This window comes from Sinohyriopsis cumingii, chromosome 10, assembly GCF_028554795.1.
Source record: "Sinohyriopsis cumingii isolate HCF-2022 chromosome 10, ASM2855479v2, whole genome shotgun sequence".
NCBI classification, from domain to species: Eukaryota; Metazoa; Mollusca; class Bivalvia; order Unionida; family Unionidae; genus Sinohyriopsis; species Sinohyriopsis cumingii.
This window is the reverse complement of record NC_142970.1, coordinates 120,181,116-120,203,242: the sequence shown is the minus strand read 5'-3', so window position 1 is coordinate 120,203,242 and position 22,127 is coordinate 120,181,116. Positions and strand designations below refer to the sequence as shown.

The following is a 22,127-nucleotide window of genomic DNA, read 5'->3' as shown; positions in this document are numbered from 1 at the left end:
ATATTAGGCAGCATATAGGATGTACTCGTAGTGGTATATATATATATATATATATATATATATATATATATATATATATATATATATATATATATATATATATATATATATAGATAGATAGATAGATAGATAGATAGATAGATATAAACAATACAAATCTTATGGCGAATATTTTCCGCAAACACAACCGTTTTTCGCGCCTTTGAAAAAGACTCATTAAAGAGTCGAAAGCGCTCAGGCTTGCTAGATACTAGTTTTGTACTGTTTCTTTTCGGTTTATTGCTTGTATATATATATATATATATATATATATATATATATATATATATATATATATATATATATATATATATATATAATTGAATGAACACCAGTTGTTATTTTTTTATTTCACGAGTTGCGCGAACACAATTACCATCTTCCCTTGAACGGAGTATGTAGATGTAAACCTATTACTTCTTCACTAGACCCTATTATGTGAATGGGCATCAGGTTCAACTTTGTAGGGGTGGGGTGAACTCTGTGCACGTGTGAGCATTTATGGATGGGGATGAACTCTGTGCGTATTCGTGCGTGCTTGGATGAGTGTGAAGATGCAGACTAGTACAATCCGAGGAGACATTATTTATATTTCAGTCTCTTGTAATATAAAACAACAGAAACACTAAGATAGCAGGCTCTGACATTTAACAGATGACACAGACTATTGGAAGGTTTGTAATTTGTAGTGTACGTAAAAACATAATCACATCAAAAGTGATACGTGTAAATGAATGTGTTGTAGTATAGGCAAGACGGACTTGAAATGAGCTCTCACAGTTGGGAGGAGAAAATCCAGACTGGTTCATATTTCTGTCAGAGGCAACAGTTTTGTTTGTAGAGCACCAGTATATCTGCGCACCAACGCCCAGCCAACAGCTAAAACATCGTTATCGACGATTAAGGTAAGAAGAACTATTTATTTTCTGTTTTATCTCATAGTTTTCTTCTATAGGTAATGTGCAGTAAGTATATGCAATTATTTTGCTAGGTTCAGTTGTAAAATTGATAACTTTTTCTAAATAAAATGGCGTTATTATACTGTAGCAACAATATAAAATTAGCTCTACTTGTTGTTTACCACCTTAAGACGATATACATGTAGATATCCCATTTATTAGACACACACGTTTAATTAGGAACAAAGTGTTCATCGTGATCTACAGGGTTGAACGCATGTACGCAGTGTCTATGTCTCAAATTTTGTTTTCGGGTGATTATATACAATAACAAGTCTCCTGATCCTAGTGCCTCGGATTTAGGTGAGGGATCAGGACCCTAGAGGCTAGGGTTTGGGTGACATGTCAGATCCTAGGGGCTGGGGTTTGGGTGAGGGGTCATATCCTAGGGACATTGGTTTGGGCGAGTGATCAGGATCCTGGTGCCTGTGGCTTGCGATAGGGATGAAATTGTCATTTTCCGAGGTAATATGGACTTTTCTTTGTAACCTAATAAAATCAACACCGAAAGAGACAACATTCTGGAATTTCATTTAATGTGTAACGAAGATGCGTAAATGACACAAGGATGAGAATCTTTGATTCATGCTTGTTCCAGAGATGGGTGGGTGTCTGATGTTTTTGTTGATGGTGTAGTACTAGTGGTAATTTAGTTTTAAAACGTTACCGCCATTTGTACAGCAAATGGCTTAGTGCTATACGTTTTCAATGCTTATATATCAGTCCGTCCCCTAATACTCAAACTTTTTTCAGCTAATGCTAATCGGTATCGCAATAATTCAAATAATACAACTGATGTGAACTGGTGTCACACAATCTATGTTAGCTGTCTTGTTAATTTGATTAAACGAAATTAATAAAAACAAGGAAAAGACATACAGTGACAACAACGAAGAAACTGCGAGTAGAAGGGAGATACGGTTAGAAACTTAAATATAGATGTTTGAGAATATTGATATTATTTTCACCACATATAAATTGTTGTTATTATTGTTGTTGCAGGGTTTAACGCCATTTTCAGCACACGATAGGCTATACATGGCGGCCAGTATTAATGGTGGAGGAAGAAGCCGGGAAATCACCGGAAAGAACCACCGAACATCGATAAGCTACTGGCAAGCTTTCTCACATACCCACATTGGCCGAATCCGAGACTCGAACCCACGCAGAAAGAGGTGAAATGGCAGTGATCCGTAACGGGGAGCGCTTTAGACCACTCGGCCACTCGGGGCCCCCATATAAAATGTAAAGTAAATAAAACTAATGCATAGTATAATTAATGTAAGTATGTATATTTTAATCGTTTTAATGTACTTTTAAAATTATTGAAAACTTGATTAATAAATTCATTTCGAAAGTGCTGATGATCAGGCAGCATAAAGAAAATGTTGGATTATAACATAAAAATCGTGTTTATTGTTCAGAAAATTGTTTACAAATAAAAATATAAATTTTGGCATTTTCGTCTTCCCTAGCTGAATACATCAGATTATGATTAATGTACAAGTCACTGTTTGAATCAGTACAAGTCACTGTTTGAATCAGTACAAGTCATTGTTTGAATCAGTACAAGACATTTAAATCACTGACTGAATCAGTGCAAATCATTTAAATCACTGTTTGAATCAGTACAAGTCATTTAAATCACAGTTTCAATCAGTACAAGTCATTTAAATCACTGTTTCAATCAGTGCAATTGTTTCTACCTCTACTGTGAAAAATGGATGCGGAGGGGGGGGGGGGCACATATGTTTTTCTAGGTAGTTGGGGAGGGTAGGGCATATAAATTGCGATGGCTTAATCTCTAGTATTTTGTTTCTTCTCCCAAAACTGGATGTAGGTACCTTAGTTAGGATCATATATCATTCAAACAACCACAGCGTAATTAGCTATTTTCCAGGAATCGCTCACAATGCATTTCCTCTTTAGAAATGTGTGCTTTATAATGCAGGGGAGAAAAGAAAATATACGTGTTTTGCAATGCGGGGGGGGGGACATTTTCATATAATGAAATAGCGCATTTGTTAATGAGTTTCACAGGGATGAAATTGTTTGCAACCATTTTTTCCCCCAGGTAAAGCTGTATAATGCCAGTGCAACAGGGCGTGGCTCAACTTATTTTTTGTTGCACTATGGGATATTTCCTCCCTCGATGGGATTTTTGAAGGATACTACAGTCGCTGCGGCTGTATTCTCAGCTTATGAGTTATTATGCTTTCGGCTTTCTATCATTTCAGACATTTCCCACATAAAAAAACGATTCCCAGTTCTTCAAGTTATAAAGCCCTTGTCTTACTACTGTGTGATGTTATGACCCCACTTCAGAAATATTAACTGAAACTTTTAGGACCTATGCTTTAGCTTCCATCCACTTAGCTACCTACATATCTGTATGTACATCTATATATAGTACACTTAAACACCCTTGTAAACCCAAAGTGTTTTTCCTTGGCCTATCAAATTTGAACCTTTAAGTTTCTACGCAGCCCCTTGGTTGTCATATAGATACATCACAGCATGTGGCCCCTTGGTTGTCATAGAGGTAAATCACAGCATGTGGCCCCTTGGTTGTCATAGAGGTAAATCACAGCATGTGGCCTCTTGGTTGTCATAGAGGTAAATGACAGCATGTAACCCCTTGGTTGTCATAGAGGTAAATGACAGCATGTGGCCCCTTGGTTGTCATAGAGGTAAATGACTGCATGTGGCCCTTTGGTTGTCATAGAGGTAAATCAAAGCAGAGCTTAATGTTACTGCACGATGCAGCCACACAAGAACACGATTATCTCAGAGATTATTTACAAGTTAGCAATAAAGCTTCAAAGGAATGCCTTAATCTCCTTTTGATCGCCCCACAGTTGATTTCGCTGTAAGCGATGCAATCATACTGAACGCCCTAATCTTTTTGATATCGCCCTACAAGTCATTAGCCTGTAAGCAAAATAGGGTGTCAGATATATATATTCATCTCAACTTCATGATAATAAATGTTGTCTTATGTGATACATTTGCATGAATGAATCAACAAGCGAACGAATGCATACAGCAGTAAATACATTAAATATGTAGTAACACTTTTAAACTATATTAAATATATAATAACTCAGCTAAACTATAATAAATATATAGTAACTTAGCTAAACTGTAGTAAATATATAGTAACTTAACTAAACTATAGTAAATATATAGTAACTTAACTAAACTATAGTACATATATAGTAACTCAGCTAAACTATAGTACATATATAGTTACTTAATTAAACTGTAGTACCCCTTGGTATAGTAACTTAACTAAACTATAGTACATACATAGTTACTTAACTAAACTATAGTACATACATAGTTACTTAACTAAACTATAGTACATACATAGTAACTTAACTAAACTATAGTACATACATAGTTACTTAACTAAACTATAGTACATATATAGTAACTTAACTAAACTGTAGTACATATATAGTAACTTAACTAAACTATAGTAAATATATAGTAACTCGAGTAGATAAATACCTCAAACATTACTGATTTGATATTACTTAAATTGTGAAATGTTTTTATTTTAGTGCAGGTAATAAGTGTGTAAAATTTACTGTATTGTTATGCAATGGGAAAGATTTTCTTTTGTTATTGAGATTGTGTAGAGCTATGGACAGTTTCTGGAAAGGTCCATTTTGTAATTTGGATATGGAAGTATCCATTTTGTAATTTGGATATGGAAGTATCCATTTTGTAATTTGGATATGGAAGTATCAATTTTGTAATGTGGATATGGAAGTATCCATTTTGCAATGTGCATATGGAAGTATCCATTTTGTAATGTGGATATGGAAGTATCCATTTTGTAATGTGGAAATAAAAGTGTCCATTTTGTAATGTGGATATGGAAGTATCCATTTTGTAATGTGGAAATAGAAGTATCCATTTTGTAATGTGGATATGGAAGTATCCTTTAATTTAAGATGGAGTTATTGACATGAAAATAAAAACTCTTGGTTCAAATATAATGAGCTAATAAAATCTTAAAGAATCCAAAATATCTTAAGAAATTGAACTATACAGTTTTGAAGGAATTCCAGAATTGCACACTAAAAACCAAGAAACAGTTAAAAATTCGTGATAAAAGCCAAATGTATAGATGATAAGAAGAACAACAAGACAAGACTGTATCCAAGCCAGTCTCTGAAAAACGTAAATTTCTAGCTTAAAAGGAACAACTCGACAAGACTGTAACCAATCCATGAATGCTTGAAAACGTTCTAGGTAATACATAACGTATGCAAAAGCGCGGCCTTTCTCGTTATATAAATAGCATAGGTTTTGCCTACGGACAAATGTGGTGTGAATAAAATATCAGTAACACCGTTTACCTTGCAGCACTTACACAACTCACGGTACTAATTCAGTTCCCATAGCAAACATATGCAAACACTATGATATTAAAAAAATCAATAACTTAAAATGTTTGAGCGCTCATGACCAAACCTATATTTATCAGTATAGATGAAATCTGGATGACTGCTTCTGTGTAAAGGAAAGGATATGAGAGGCAGCATTTTCTGGATCTGCATGTGTTTGAATCATGTGCTTTCAATTCCGCACCAAAGAGTCAGGGGCTAATTTTAGTAATGAGTGTTCTAGACTCAAGACTGTTAAAGGAATTAAAGTCCATCAATAAAACAATGTCTCTAGTTTTTCACTTATAACTAGGATAAGCTCTCAAAAGATTTATTTTCCTAAAAAAAATAACTTACATTATTAACCAAACCTGGTCAGCCAACCCCATATATACTCTTTTTTATTTTCACCCATTTCCAGTCTGGTTCCCATTTGTCCATATTATTAGTACCGAGTGTCCTACATCTGCTAGTAGCTTTTAAGTTTTTAAGAGGTCAACAGGTCCACCATCAAACACTGATTCTGTGCAGGTCGGAAAACTACTTGTTCTATTTCTCTTAGCCACTTCACAACAAGATTATGGAGTTATAGCTACTCATCTTGTTAATGAGTTTCGTTACAAATATCGAACACTAAAGACATGTTACAAAGGAATATAACGTATCCCATTAAATGTTAAACTGGATATAGGGTAGTGCGGAAAAAGGTTTGATTCATGTGTATAGCAACAGCTGATGTGGCTGTTACAGAAATAAAACCCTTGTAATTTTTCCATTTACTTATTGTGGATTTGGTTCCACATACATCAGATTTGTTGTACAATCTTTCCAGACGCAAAGATAAATAGAGTTTGAAAACAAGAAGAAATAATAGCATCTGATACTAGCAAGTTTAATATTCTGAATGACACAATAAGAAAAGCGATTTGTGACCGTGATATAGCCCGTACTGAGTCTATTTTAAACATCAAAGAATGCATCAGGCACAAAGAAATAAAGACCACCAAAATATAGATACAGTTAAGAAAAAGTCGTTTGTGTAGAGAGAGGGACATGAAGTGTTGGGACGCTGTTACATTCTGGAACAGCTACAAAGGATACAAATTGAACATAAAAAAAGTTACTAGCGGTAGGTCTCACCATAACTAATTGTTGTTTATAAGTCAACTGTACAAATGGAGAGTTTCAGTTGAGTAGACAATACTGCACAACCAATAGTTAGATGGAAATAAACAAAGAAACTGAAATGTTCAGTCTCATCGATGGTGGACAGTAAATATCTAGGAAATTTTACGTATTCCAGATAATCAAAACAGCCACATACCTTGTTTTATCTAGTACATTTGAACGTATAATCAAAACAACCACATACATTGTTTTATCTAGTACATTTGAACGTATTCTAGAGACTCAAAACAGCCACATACATTGTTTTATCTAGTACATTTGAACGTATAATCAAAACAGCCACATACATTATGTTTTATCTAGTAGATTTGAACGTATCCTAAATAATCAAAACAGCCACATACATTGTTTTATCTAGTACATTTGAATGTATTCTAGATACTCAAAACAGCCACATACGTTATGTAATATCTAGTACATTTGAACGTATAATCAAAACATCAGCATACATTGTTTGATCTAATACATTTCAACGTATAATCAAACCAGCCACATACATTGTTTTATCTAGTACATTTGAACGTATTGTAGATACTCAAAACAACCACATACATTATGTTTTATCTAATACATTTAAACGTATCCTAGATAATCAAAACAGCAACATGCATAATGTTTTTTCTATGTTACATTGTTTCTTCGAGTTGTTTGCTTAACATCATGCATGCAATAATCACCATGAGTAGATATATGTACAGAAAACACATTTTCCAGGATGTTTCAAGTATACGTTATTATTTAATATGCAACTTCTAACGGCAGATATCTAAGATAAAATGTATAAAGTTGTTTGAAGAAGATTAAAAGAAATTGCGTGGGAAGTCATGGGCAAAATTAATGAACATTTGAGTAACTTAATCAGTCTCTGTTGCGAGCAGCCTAGGTACGGCTGAGTTTTGAATCTGCCTGAGGAAGAAACGAGAAAACATGAAGGACGATGTCAAACTGCAGCGACAACATAAAATACAAAATAAACAAAAACGTCCACTACTTCACGTCAAAAGACAGGCTTAGCTACACGCGTCAGTGCTGTGTGTAACAGGCCTAAGATTTAATGTCACAGAACAAACACGTAGCATAAGCTGTTCGTGAAGTGTCTAACAGGTCTTAGATTTATTTTAATGTCACATAACAAACACGTAGGATATGCTGTTCGTGCAGTGTGTAAACAGGCCATAGATTTTAATGTCACATAACAAACACGTAGCATAGCCTGTTCTTGAAGTGTGTAACATGCCTTAGATTTAATGTCACAGAACAAACACGTAGCATAGCCTGTTCGTGAAGTGTTTAGCAGGTCTTAGATGTAATGTCACAGAACAAACACGTAGCATAGCCTGTTCGTGAAGTGTGTAACAAGCTTTAGATGTAATGTCACAGAACAAAAACGTAGCATAGCCTGTTCGTAAAGTGTGTAACAGGCCTTAGATGTAATGTCACAGAACAAACACGTAGCATGGCCTGTTCGGGAAGTGTACAACAGGCCTTAAATATAATGTCACAGAACAAACACGTAGCATAGGCTGTTCGTGAAGTGTGTAACAGGCCTTAGATGTAATGTCACAGAACAAACACGTAGCATAGGCTGTTCGTGAAGTGTGTAACAGGCCTTAGATTTAGTTTAATGTCACATAACAAACACGTAGGATATGCTGCTCGTGCAGTGTGCAACAGGCCTTAGATGTAATGTCAGAGAACAAGCACGTAGCATAGGCTGTTCGTGAAGTGTCTAACAGGCCTTAGCTTTAATTCACAGAACAAACACGTAGGATAGCCTGTTCGTGAAGTGTGTAACAGGCCTTTAGATGTAATGTCACAGAACAAACACGTAGCATAGGCTGTTCGTGAAGGGTGTAGCAGGCCTTAGATTTAATGTCACAGAACAAACACGTAGCATAGGCTTTTCGTGAAGTGTGTATCAGGCCTTAGATATAATGTCACAGAACAAACACGTAGCATACGCTGTTCGTGAAGTGTGTAACAGGTCTTAGATGTAATGTCACAGAACAAACACGTAGCACAGGCTATTCGTCAAGTGTGTAACAGGCCTTAGATTTATTTTAATGTCACATAACAAACACGTAGGATATGCTGTTCGTGCAGTGTGTAGCAGGCCTTAGATTTAATGTCACAGAACAAACACGTAGCATAGGCTGTTCGTGAAGTGTGTAGCAGGCCTTAGATTTAATATCACAGAACAAACACGTAGCATAGGCTTTTCGTGAAGTGTGTATCAGCCTTAGATATAATGTCACAGAAAAAACACGTAGCATAGGCTGTTCGTGAAGTGTGTAACAGGTCTTAGATGTAATGTCACAGAACAAACACGTAGCATAGGCTGTTCGTGAAGTGTGTAACAGGCCTTAGATTTATTTTAATGTCACATAACAAACACGTAGGATATGCTGTTCGTGCAGTGTGTAGCAGGCCTTAGATTTAATGTCACAGAACAAACACGTAGCATAGGCTGTTCGTGAAGTGTGTAACAGGCCTTAGATTTAATGTCACAGAACAAACACGTAGCATAGCCTGTTCGTGAAGTGTTTAGCAGGTCTTAGATGTAATGTCACAGAACAAACACGTAGCATAGCCTGTTCGTGAAGTGTGTAACAAGCTTTAGATGTAATGTCACAGAACAAACACGTAGCATAGGCTGTTCGTGAAGTGTGTAACAGGCCTTAGATGTAGTGTCACAGAACAAACACGTAGCATAGCCTGCTCGTGAAGTGTGCAACAGGCCTTAGATTTAAAGTCACATAACAAACACGTAGCATAGGCTGTTCGTAAAGTGTGTAACAGGCCTTAGATGCAATGTCACAGAACAAACACGTAGCATAGGCTGCTCGTGAAGTGTGTAACAGGCCTTAGATTTATTTTAATGTCACATAACAAACACGTAGGATATGCTGTTCGTGCAGTGTGCAACAGGCCTTAGATGTAATGTCACAGAACAAGCACGTAGCATAGGCTGTTCGTGAAGTGTCTAACAGGCCTTACATTTAATTCACAGAACAAACACGTAGCATAGCATGTTCGTGAAGTGTGTAACAGGCCTTTAGATGTAATGTCACAGAACAAACACGTAGCATAGGCTGTTCGTGAAGTGTGTAGCAGGCCTTAGATGTAGTGTCACAGAACAAACACGTAGCATAGCCTGTTCATGAAGCGTGCAGATTGCTTTAGATTTAGTGTCACATAACAAACACGTAGGATATGCTGCTCGTGAAGTGTGTAGCAGGCCTTATATTTAATGTCACAGAACAAACACGTAGCATAGGCTGCTCGTGAAGTGTGTAACAGGCCTTATATTTATTTTAATGTCACATAACAAACACGTAGGATATGCTGTTCGTGCAGTGTGTAGCAGGCCTTAGATTTAATGCCACATAACAAACACGTAGCATAGGCTTTTCGTGGAGTGTGTATCAGGCCTTAGATGTAATGTCACAGAACAAACACGTAGCATAGGCTGCTCGTGAAGTGTGTAACAGGCCTTAGATGTAATGTCACAGAACAAACACGTAGCATAGGCTGTTCGTGAAGAGTGTAACAGGTCTTATATGTAATGTCACATAACAAACACGTAGCATAGGCTGTTCGTGAAGTGTGTAACAGGTCTTAAATGTAATGTCACAGAACAAACACGTAGCATCGCCTGTTCGGGAAGTGTACAACAGGCCTTAAATATAATGTCACAGAACAAACACGTAGCATAGGCTATTCGTGAAGTGTTTAACAGGCCTTAGATGTAATGTCACAGAACAAACACGTACCATAGGCTGTACGTGAAGTGTGTAACAGGCCTTACATTTATTTTAATGTCACATAACAAACACGTAGGATATGCTGTTCGTGCAGTGTGCAACAGGCCTTTGATGTAATGTCAGAGAACAAGCACGTAGCATAGGCTGATCGTGAAGTGTCTAACAGGCCTTAGATTTAATTCACAGAACAAACACGTAGCATAGCCTGTTAGTGAAGTGTGTAACAGGCCTTTAGATGTAATGTCACAGAACAAACACGTAGCATAGGCTGTTCGTGAAGTGTGTAGCAGGACTTAGATTTAATGTCACAGAACAAACACGTAGCATAGGCTTTTCGTGAAGTGTCTATCAGGCCTTAGATATAATGTCACAGAACAAACACGTAGCATAGGCTGTTCGTGAAGTGTGTAACAGGTCTTAGATGTAATGTCACAGAACAAACACGTAGCATAGGCTATTCGTGAAGTGTGTAACAGGCCTTAGATTTATTTTAATGTCACATAACAAACACGTAGGATATGCTGTTCGTGCAGTGTGTAGCAGGCCTTAGATTTAATGTCACAGAACAAACACGTAGCATAGGCTGTTCGTGAAGTGTGTAGCAGGCCTTAGATTTAATGTCACAGAACAAACACGTAGCATAGGCTTTTCGTGAAGTGTGTATCAGGCCTTAGATGTAATGTCACAGAACAAACACGTAGCATAGGCTGTTCGTGAAGTGTGTAACAAGCCTTTAGATGTAATGTCACAGAACAAACACGTAGCATAGGCTGTTCGAAAAGTGTGTAACAGGCCTTAGATTTATTTTAATGTCACATAACAAACACGTAGGGTATGCTGTTCGTGCAGTGTGTAGCAGGCCTTAGATTTAATGTCACAGAACAAACACGTAGCATAGGCTGTTCGTGAAGTGTGTGACAGGCCTTAGATGTAGTGTCACAGAACAAACACGTAGCATAGCCAGTTCGTGAACTGTGCAACAGGCCTTAAATTTAATGTCGCATGACAAACACGTAGCATAGGCTGTTCGTAAAGTGTGTAACAGGCCTTAGATGTAATGTCACAGAACAAGCACGTAGCATAGGCTCTTCGTGAAGTGTCTGACAGGCCTTCGATTTAATTCACAGTACAAACACGTAGCATAGCCTGTTCGTGAAGTGCGTAACAGGCCTTTAGATGTAATGTCACATAACAAACACGTAGCATAGCCTGTTCGTGAAGTGGGTAACAGGCCTTAGATTTAATGTCACATAACAAAAACGTAGCATAGGCTGTTCGTAAAGTGTGTAACAGGCCTTAGATGTAATGTCACAGAACAAACACGTAAAATAGGCTGTTCGTGAAGTGTGTAACAGGCCTTATATGTAATGTCACAGAACAAACACGTAGCATAGGCTGTTCGTGAAGTGTGTAAGAGGCCTTAGATTTATTTTAATGTCACATAACAACCACGTAGGATATGCTGTTCGTGCAGTGTGTAGCAGGCCTTAGATTTAATGTCACAGAACAAACACGTTGCATAGGCTTTTCCTGGAGTGTGTATCAGGCCTTAGATTTAATGTCACAGAACAAACACGTACCATAGGCTGTTCGTGAAGTCTGTAACAGGCCTTGGATGTAGTGTCACAGAACAAACACGTAGCATAGCCTGTTCGTGAAGTGTTTAACAGGCCTTAGATGTAATGTCACAGAACAAACACGTAGCATAGCCTGTTCGTGAAGTGTGTAACAGGCCATATATGTAATGTCACAGAACAAACACGTAGCATAGGCTATTCGTGAAGTGTGTAACAGGCCTTATATGTAATGTCACAGAACAAACACGTATCATAGGATGTTCGTGAAGTGTGTAACAGGCCTTAGATTTATTTTAATGTCACATAACAAACACGTAGGATATGCTGTTCGTGCAGTGTGTAGCAGGCCTTAGATTTAATGTCACAGAACAAACACGTAGCATAGGCTGTTCGTGAAGTGTGTAACAGGCCTTAGATGTAGTGTCACAAAACAAACACGCAGCATAGCCTGTTCGTGAAGTGTGCAACAGGCCTTAGATTTAAAGTCACATAACAAACACGTAGCATAGGCTGTTCGTAAAGTGTGTGACAGGCCTTAGATGCAATGTCACAGAACAAACACGTACCATAGGCTGTTCGTGAAGTGTGTAACAGGCCTTAGATTTATTTTAATGTCACATAACATACACGTAGGATATGCTGTTCGTGCAGTCTGCAACAGGCCTTAGATGTAATTTCACAGAACAAGCACGTAGCATAGGCTGTTCGTGAAGTGCGTAACAGGCCTTACATTTAATTCACAGAACAAACACGTAGCATAGCATGTTCGTGAAGTGTGTAACAGGCCTTTAGATGTAATGTCACAGAACAAACACGTAGCATAGGCTGTTCGTGAAGTGTGTAGCAGGCCTTAGATTTAATGTCACAGAACAAACACGTAGCATAGGCTTTTCGTGAAGTGTGTATCAGGCCTTAGATATAATGTCACAGAACAAACACGTAGCATAGGCTGTTCGTGAAGTGTGTAACAGGTCTTAGATGTAATGTCACAGAACAAACACTTATCATAGGCTGTTCGTGAAGTGTGTCACAGGCCTTAGTTTTATTTTGATGTCACATAACAAAGACGTAGGATATGCTGTTCGTGCAGTGTGTAGCAGGCCTTAGATTTAATGTCACAGAACAAACACGTAGCATAGGCTGTTCGTGAAGTGTGTAACAGGCCTTAGATGTAATGTCACAGAACAAACACGTAGCATAGCCTGTTCATGAAGCGTGCAACTTGCTTTAGATTTAATGTCACATAACAAACACGTAGGATATGCTGTTCGTGCAGTGTGTAGCAGGCCTTAGATTTAATGTCACAGAACAAACACGTAGCATAGGCTGCTCGTGAAGTGTGTAACAGGCCTTAGATTTATTTTAATGTCACATAACAAACACGTAGGATATGCTGTTCGTGCAGTGTGTAACAGGCCTTAGATGTAATGTCACAGAACAAACACGTAGCATAGGCTGCTCGTGAAGTGTGTAACAGGCCTTAGATGTAATGTCACAGAACAAACACGTAGCATAGGCTGTTCGTGGGGAGTGTAACAGGTCTTATATGTAATGTCACTGAACAAACACGTAGCATAGGCTGCTCGTGAAGTGTGTAACAGGCCTTAAATGTAATCTCACAGAACAAACACGTAGCATCGCCTGTTCGGGAAGTGTACAACAGGCCTTAAATATAATGTCACAGAACAAACACGTAGCATAGGCTATTCGTGAAGTGCTTAACAGGCCTTAGATGTAATGTCACAGAACAAACACGTAGCATAGGCTGTTCGTGAAGTGTGTAACAGGCCTTACATTTATTTTAATGTCACATAACAAACACGTAGGATATGCTGTTCGTGCAGTGTGCAACAGGCGTTAGATGTAATGTCACAGAACAAGGACATAGCATAGGCTGTTCGTGAAGTGTCTAACAAGCCTTAGATTTAATTCACAGAACAAACACGTAGCATAGCCTGTTCGTGAAGTGTGTAACAAGCCTTTAGATGTAATGTCACAGAACAAACACGTAGCATATGCTGTTCGTGAAGTGTGTAACAGGCCTTAGATTTATTTTAATGTCACGTAACAAACACGTATGATATGCTGTTCGTGCAGTGTGTAGCAGGCCTTAGATGTAATGTCACAGAACAAACACGTAGCATAGGCTGTTCGTGAAGTGTGTAACAGGCCTTACATGTAATGTCACAGAACAAACACGTAGCATAGGCTGTTCGTGAAGTGTGTAACAGGCCTTAGATGTAGTGTGACAGAACAAACACGTAGCATAGCCTGTTCGTGAAGTGTGCAACAGGCCTTAGATTTAATGTCACATAACAAACACGTAGCATAGGCTGTTCGTAAAGTGTGTAACAGGCCTTAGAAGTAATATCACAGAACAAACACGTAGCATAGGCTGTTCGTGAAGTGTGTAACAGGCCTTATATGTAATGTCACAGAACAAACACGTAGCATAGGCTGTTCGTGATGTGTGTAACAGGCCTTAGATTTATTTTATTGTCACATAACAAACACGTAGGATATGCTGTTCGTGCAGTGTGTAGCAGGCCTTAGATTTAATGTCACAGAACAAACACGTAGCATAGGCTTTTCGTGGAGTGTGTATCAGGCCTTAGATGTAATGTCACAGAACAAACACGTAGCATAGGCTGCTCGTGAAGTGTGTAACAGGCCTTAGATGTAATGTCACAGAACAAACACGTAGCATAGGCTGCTCGTGAAGTGTGTAACAGGCCTTAGATGTAGTGTCACAGAACAAACACGTAGCATAGCCTGTTCGTGAAGTGTTTAACAGGCCTTAGAAGTAATGTCACAGAACAAACACGTAGCATAGGCTGTTCGTGAAGTGTGTAACAGGCCTTATATGTAATGTCACAGAACAAACACGTAGCATAGGCTGTTCGTGAAGTGTGTAACAGGCTTTAGATTTATTTCAATGTCACATAACAAACACGTAGGATATGCTGTTCGTGCAGTGTGTAGCAGGCCTTAGATTTAATGTCACAGAACAAACACGTGGCATAGGCTGTTAGTGAAGTGTGTAACAGGCCTTAGATTTATTTTAATGTCACAGAACAAACACGTAGGATATGCTGTTCGTGCATTGTGTAGCAGGCCTTAGATTTAATGTCACAGAACAAACACGTAGCATAGGCTTTTCGTGGAGTGTGTATCAGGCCTTAGATGTAATGTCACAGTACAAACACGTAGCATAGGTTGCTCGTGAAGTGTGTAACAGGCCTTAGATGTAGTGTCACAGAACAAACACGTAGCATAGCCTGTTCGTGAAGTGTTTAACAGGCCTTAGATGTAATGTCACAGAACAAACACGTAGCATAGGCTGCTCGTGAAGTGTGTAACAGGCCTTAGATTTATTTTAATGTCACATAACAAACACGTAGGATATGCTGTTCGTGCAGTGTGTAACAGGCCTTAGATTTAATTTCACATAACAAACACGTAGCATAGGCTTTTCGTGGAGTGTGTATCAGGCCTTAGATGTAATGTCACAGAACAAACACGTAGCATAGGCTGCTCGTGAAGTGTGTAACAGGCCTTAGATGTAATGTCACAGAACAAACACGTAGCATAGGCTGTTCGTGGGGAGTGTAACAGGTCTTATATGTAATGTCACTGAACAAACACGTAGCATAGGCTGCTCGTGAAGTGTGTAACAGGCCTTAAATGTAATGTCACAGAACAAACACGTAGCATCGCCTGTTCGGGAAGTGTACAACAGGCCTTAAATATAATGTCACAGAACAAACACGTAGCATAGGCTATTCGTGAAGTGTTTAACAGGCCTTAGATGTAATGTCACAGAACAAACACGTAGCATAGGCTGTTCGTGAAGTGTGTAACAGGCCTTACATTTATTTTAATGTCACATAACAAACACGTAGGATATGCTGTTCGTGCAGTGTGCAACAGGCGTTAGATGTAATGTCACAGAACAAGGACATAGCATAGGCTGTTCGTGAAGTGTCTAACAAGCCTTAGATTTAATTCACAGAACAAACACGTAGCATAGCCTGTTCGTGAAGTGTGTAACAAGCCTTTAGATGTAATGTCACAGAACAAACACGTAGCATATGCTGTTCGTGAAGTGTGTAACAGGCCTTAGATTTATTTTAATGTCACGTAACAAACACGTATGATATGCTGTTCGTGCAGTGTGTAGCAGGCCTTAGATGTAATGTCACAGAACAAACACGTAGCATAGGCTGTTCGTGAAGTGTGTAACAGGCCTTGCATGTAATGTCACAGAACAAACACGTAGCATAGGCTGTTCGTGAAGTGTGTAACAGGCCTTAGATTTATTTTGATGTCACATAAGAAACACGTAAGATATGCTGTTCGTGCAGTGAGTAGCAGGCCTTAGATTTAATGTCACAGAACAAACACGTAGCATAGGCTGTTCGTGAAGTGTGTAACAGGCCTGAGATGTAGTGTCACAGAACAAACACGTAGCATAGCCTGTTCGTGAAGTGTGCAACAGGCCTTAGATTTAATGTCACATAACAAACACGTAGCATAGGCTGTTCGTAAAGTGTGTAACAGGCCTTAGAAGTAATATCACAGAACAAACACGTAGCATAGGCTGTTCGTGAAGTGTGTAACAGGCCTTATATGTAATGTCACAGAACAAACACGTAGCATAGGCTGTTCGTGATGTGTGTAACAGGCCTTAGATTTATTTTATTGTCACATAACAAACACGTAGGATATGCTGTTCGTGCAGTGTGTAGCAGGCCTTAGATTTAATGTCACAGAACAAACACGTAGCATAGGCTTTTCGTGGAGTGTGTATCAGGCCTTAGATGTAATGTCACAGAACAAACACGTAGCATAGGCTGCTCGTGAAGTGTGTAACAGGCCTTAGATGTAGTGTCACAGAACAAAAACGTAGCATAGCCTGTTCGTGAAGTGTTTAACAGGCCTTAGAAGTAATGTCACAGAACAAACACGTAGCATAGGCTGTTCGTGAAGTGTGTAACAGGCCTTATATGTAATGTCACAGAACAAACACGTAGCATAGGCTGTTCGTGAAGTGTGTAACAGGCTTTAGATTTTTTTCAATGTCACATAACAAACACGTAGGATATGCTGTTCGTGCATTGTGTAGCAGGCCTTAGATTTAATGTCACAGAACAAACACGTAGCATAGGCTTTTCGTGGAGTGTGTATCAGGCCTTAGATGTAATGTCACAGTACAAACACGTAGCATAGGTTGCTCGTGAAGTGTGTAACAGGCCTTAGATGTAGTGTCACAGAACAAACACGTAGCATAGCCTGTTCGTGAAGTGTTTAACAGGCCTTAGATGTAATGTCACAGAACAAACACGTAGCATAGGCTGTTCGTGAAGTGTGTAACAGGCCTTATATGTAATGTCACAGAACAAACACGTAGCATAGGCTGTTCGTGAAGTGTGTAACAGGCCTTATATGTAATGTCACAGAACAAACACGTAGCATAGGCTGTTAGTGAAGTGTGTAACAGGCTTTAGATTTATTTTAATGTCACATAACAAACACGTAGGATATGCTGTTCGTGCAGTGTGTAGCAGGCCTTAGATTTAATGTCACAGAACAAACACGTAGCATAGGCTGTTAGTGAAGTGTGTAACAGGCCTTAGATTTATTTTAATGTCACATAACAAACACGTGGGATATGCTGTTCGTGCATTTTGTAGCAGGCCTTAGATTTAATGTCACAGAACAAACACGTAGCATAGGCTTTTCGTGGAGTGTGTATCAGGCCTTAGATGTAATGTCACAGTACAAACACGTAGCATAGGCTGCTCGTGAAGTGTGTAACAGGCCTTAGATGTAGTGTCACAGAACAAACACGTAGCATAGCCTGTTCGTGAAGTGTTTAACAGGCCTTAGATGTAATGTCACAGAACAAACACGTAGCATAGGCTGTTCGTGAAGTGTGTAACAGGCCTTATATATAATGTCACAGAACAAACACGTAGCATAGGCTATTCGTGAAGTGTGTAACAGGCCTTATATGTAATGTCACAGAACAAACACGTAGCATAGGCTGTTCGTGACGTGTGTAACAGGCCTTAGATTTATTTTAATGTCACATAACAAACACGTAGGATATGCTGTTCTTGCCGTGTGTAGCAGGCCTTAGATTTAATGTCACAGAACAAACACGTAGCATAGGCTTTTCGTGAAGTTTGTAGCAGGCCTTAGATGTAATATCACAGAACAATCAAGTAGCAAAGGCTGTTCGTGAAGTGTGTAACAGGCCTTAGATGTAGTTTCACAGAACAAAGACGTAGCATAGCCTGTTCGTGAAATGTGTAACAGGCCTTAGATTTAATGTCACAGAACAAACACGTAGCATAGCGTGTTCGTGAAGTCTTTAATATATGCTAGACTTAATGTCACAAAACATAGGTTCAGCTATATGGGTTCATACACTGTGTAGATTTATTAAAAGCTACTGTCATAAAGGAATGGCATAGCTAAGTCATTCCATGCGCTGTGTAAAATTTTTAAGGTTAACTGTCATACAAAAATGGTATAGCTAAAGCCGTCCATGCACTGTGTAAATTTATGAAGTTGTACTGTCATAAAACAATGGCATAGCTATGGGCATCCATCACTGTGTAAAAATTGTTTTACGGTCACAAAACAATGGAATAGTTAGGCCGTTCATACACTGTGTAAATTTATTAAGTTGTACTGTCGTGTAACAATTGCATAGCAATGACCATCAATGCAATGTGTAAATTTATTAAGTTCTGCTATCGTAAAACAGTGGCATTCGGCCGTCCATACATTGTGTAAATATATTAAGTTTTACTATCACAAACCAATTGAATAGCTAGGCGTTCATACACTATATGCATTTATTAAGTTCTACTGTCATAAAACAATGGCATAGCTAAGTCGTTACATGCACTGTGTAAAATTATTAAGGTTAACTCTCATACAGCAATGGTATAGCTACGGCCGTCCATGCACTGTGTAAATTTATTAAGCTTGACTGTCATAAAACAATAGCACAGCTTCGGTCGTCCAAAAACAATTAAATAGCAAAGCGTTAACACACTATGTGCATTTATTAAGTTTTACTGTCACAAAACAATGATATAGCTAAGTCCTTCCGTGCACTGTGTAAATTGTTAAGGTTGACTGTCATATAACAATGGCATAGCTACAGCCGTTCTTACACTGTGTAAATTTATTAAGTTGTACTGTCATATAACAATTGCATAGCTACGGCCATCGATGCAGTGTGTAAATTTATTAAGTTTTACTGTCACAAAACAACGGCACAGTTTCGACCGTCCATGGGCTGTGTAAATTTATCTGGTTTTACTGTCATAAAACAAAGGCACAACTTCGACGGTTCATGCCATGTGTAACTTTATTAAGTTTTACTTTCATAAAACAATCGCACAGCTACGGCCGTCCATAAACTGTGCAAATTTATTAAGTTTTACTGTCATAAAACAATGTCATAGCCACGGCCGTCATTGCACTATGTAAATTTATTAAGTTGTACTGTCATATAACAATTGCATAGCTACAACAATCCATAATGTGAGAACATTTATTAAATTTTGATATCATCATACAATGACACAGCTTCGGCCGTCCATACACTGTAAATCTATTAAGTTTTACTGTCACAAAACATTTATATAGCTACGCCCGTTCAAACAATCTGTACATTTAATAGGTTGTGCTGTCATATATCAGCGGCATAGCTTCGGACGTCCATGCACTGTGTAAATTTACTAAGTTCTCCTGTCATAAAACAATGACATAGCTAAGTCCTTCCACGTACTGTGTAAAATTATGAAAGTTTACTGTCATAAAACACTGATATAGCTTCGGCCGTCCATGCGCAGTGTAAATTTGTTATGTTTTCCTGTCATAAAACTATTGCATAACTAAGTTCTTACATGCACTGTGTAAAATTATTATGGTTTACTGTCATAAAACAATGTCATAGCTAAGGCCTATCAAACACTGTATACATTTATTAGGTTTTACTGTCATATAACAATTGCATAGCTACGGCTCTTCATGCAGTGTGTAAAATAATTAATTTTTACTGTCATAAAATAGTGTTATTGCCAAGTCCTTCCATGCACTGTGTAAAATTATTAAGGTTTGCTGGCAGAAAATAATGGCAAAACTACGACCGTCCATCAACTGGGTAAATTTGTTAAGTTGTACTGTCATATAACAATTGCATAGCTACGGCTGTACATACGCTGTGTAAATTTATTCAGTTGTACTGTCATAAAACAATGTCACAGATAAGTCTTCCCATGTACTATGAAAAGTTATTAAGGATTTCTGTCATAAAACAATGGTATCGTTACGGCAGGCATGGCACTATGTAAATTTATTGTTTTCCTGTTATACAACAATAGGAAGGCTAAGTCGTTCCATGGACTGTGTAAAATTATTAAGGTTTTCTGTCCAAGCTACAGCCATCTACGCACTGTGTAAATTTATTAAGTTCCACTGTCATAAAACAATGTCATAGCCACGGCCGTAATTACGCTGTGTAAATCTGTAAAGTTTTGCTTTCATAAAACAATGGCACAGCTTCGGCCTCCGATACGCCGTGTAAATTAATTAAGATTTACTGTCACAAAACAATTGCATAGTTACGGACGTCCATGCACTCTGTAAATTTGTTAAGTTGTACTGTCATAAGACAATGGCATAGTTAAATCCTTCCATGTACCGTGTAAAATTATTAAGGTTTACTGTCATAAAACAATGGCATAGCTACGGCGGTTCATGTACTGTGTAAATTTGTTAAGTGTTACGGTCACAAAACAGAGGCATAGCTACGGCTGTTCATACTCTGTGTAAATCTATTAGGTTATACTGTCATATAATAACTGCATAGCTAAGGCCATCCACGCAGTGTGTAAATGTATTAGGTTATACTGTCATATAATAACTGCATAGCTAAGGCCATCCACGCAGTGTGTAAATGTATTAGGTTATACTGTCATATAATAACTGCATAGCTAAGGCCATCCACGCAGTGTGTAAATGTATTAAGTTTTACTGTCATAAAACGATGGCATAGCTACGACTGTTCATACGCTGTGTAAAACTATTAACGTTTACTGTCATAAAACAATGGCATAACTAAGTCGTTTCTTGTACTATGTACAATTATTAAGATTTACTGTCATATAACAATTGCATAAATAAGGCCATCCCTGCAGAATGTAAACTGTTTTAGGTTTACTGTCATAAAACAATGCTATAGCTGCGGTCGCCCATGCTTTGTGCAAATTAAGTTGTACTCTCATAATATTTGCATAGCTACGTCCGTTCGTACACAATGTAAATTTACCAAGTTTTACTGTCATAAAACAATGTCATAGCTACTGCCGTCCTTGCACTGTGTAAATTTATTAAGTCGTACTTTCATAAATCAATGGCATAGCTAAGCCCTTCTATGCACTTTGTAAAATTATTAAGGTTTACTGTCATAAAACAATCGTATAGCTACGCCGTCCGTGCACTTTGTAAATGTATTAAGTTGTACAGTCATGAAACTATGGCATAGCTAAGTCCTTCCATGCACTGTGTGAAACTACTAAGGGTTTCTGTCATAAAACAATGGCATAGCAAAGTCATTCCATGCACTGTGTAAATGTATTAAGTTTTACTGTCCCAAAACAATTGCATAGCTACGGCCGTTAATACACTGTGTAAATTTAGTAAGCTTTTCTCTCACAACACAATGGCATAGCTACGGCCGTCCATGCATTGTATAAATGTATTAAGTTTTACTGTCCCAAAAACAATTGCATAGCTACGGCCGTCCATGCACTGTATACATTTTTTAAGCTTTACTGCCATAAAAGAATGACATAGCTACAGTAGTCCATCCGCTGTGTACATTTATCAAGCTTTACTGTCATGTAACAAATGCTTAGCTATGGCCATCCAGGCAGTTTGTAAATTTATTAAGTTCTACTGTCATAACACAATGACATAGCTACGGCCGTCCATGCACTGTGTAAATTTATTAAGTTCCACTGTCACAAAACAATGGAATAGCTGCGTCCGTTTATACACTGTGTAATAGATGCTGAGCTTAATAACCACATGCATCCTATACATATTGAAGTTAATAATTTCATCAAATAAACCCAGTATTCTTCCCATTTAGTTCCTGTATTCTGGCTAAGAAATACA

General features: G+C 38.1%; 1 protein-coding gene across 1 annotated transcript in view; it reads left to right on the top strand.

Annotated features, from left to right (window-relative positions):
• The first annotated feature begins 787 nt into the window (after positions 1–787).
• LOC149791107 (uncharacterized) overlaps positions 788–22,127 on the top strand; it is a 167,595-nt gene continuing 146,255 nt past the window's right edge. The window contains exon 1 of the mRNA XM_089973023.1: positions 788–944. The gene's annotated coding sequence lies outside the window, so the exon portion shown is untranslated. The remainder of the gene's footprint in view (positions 945–22,127) is intronic.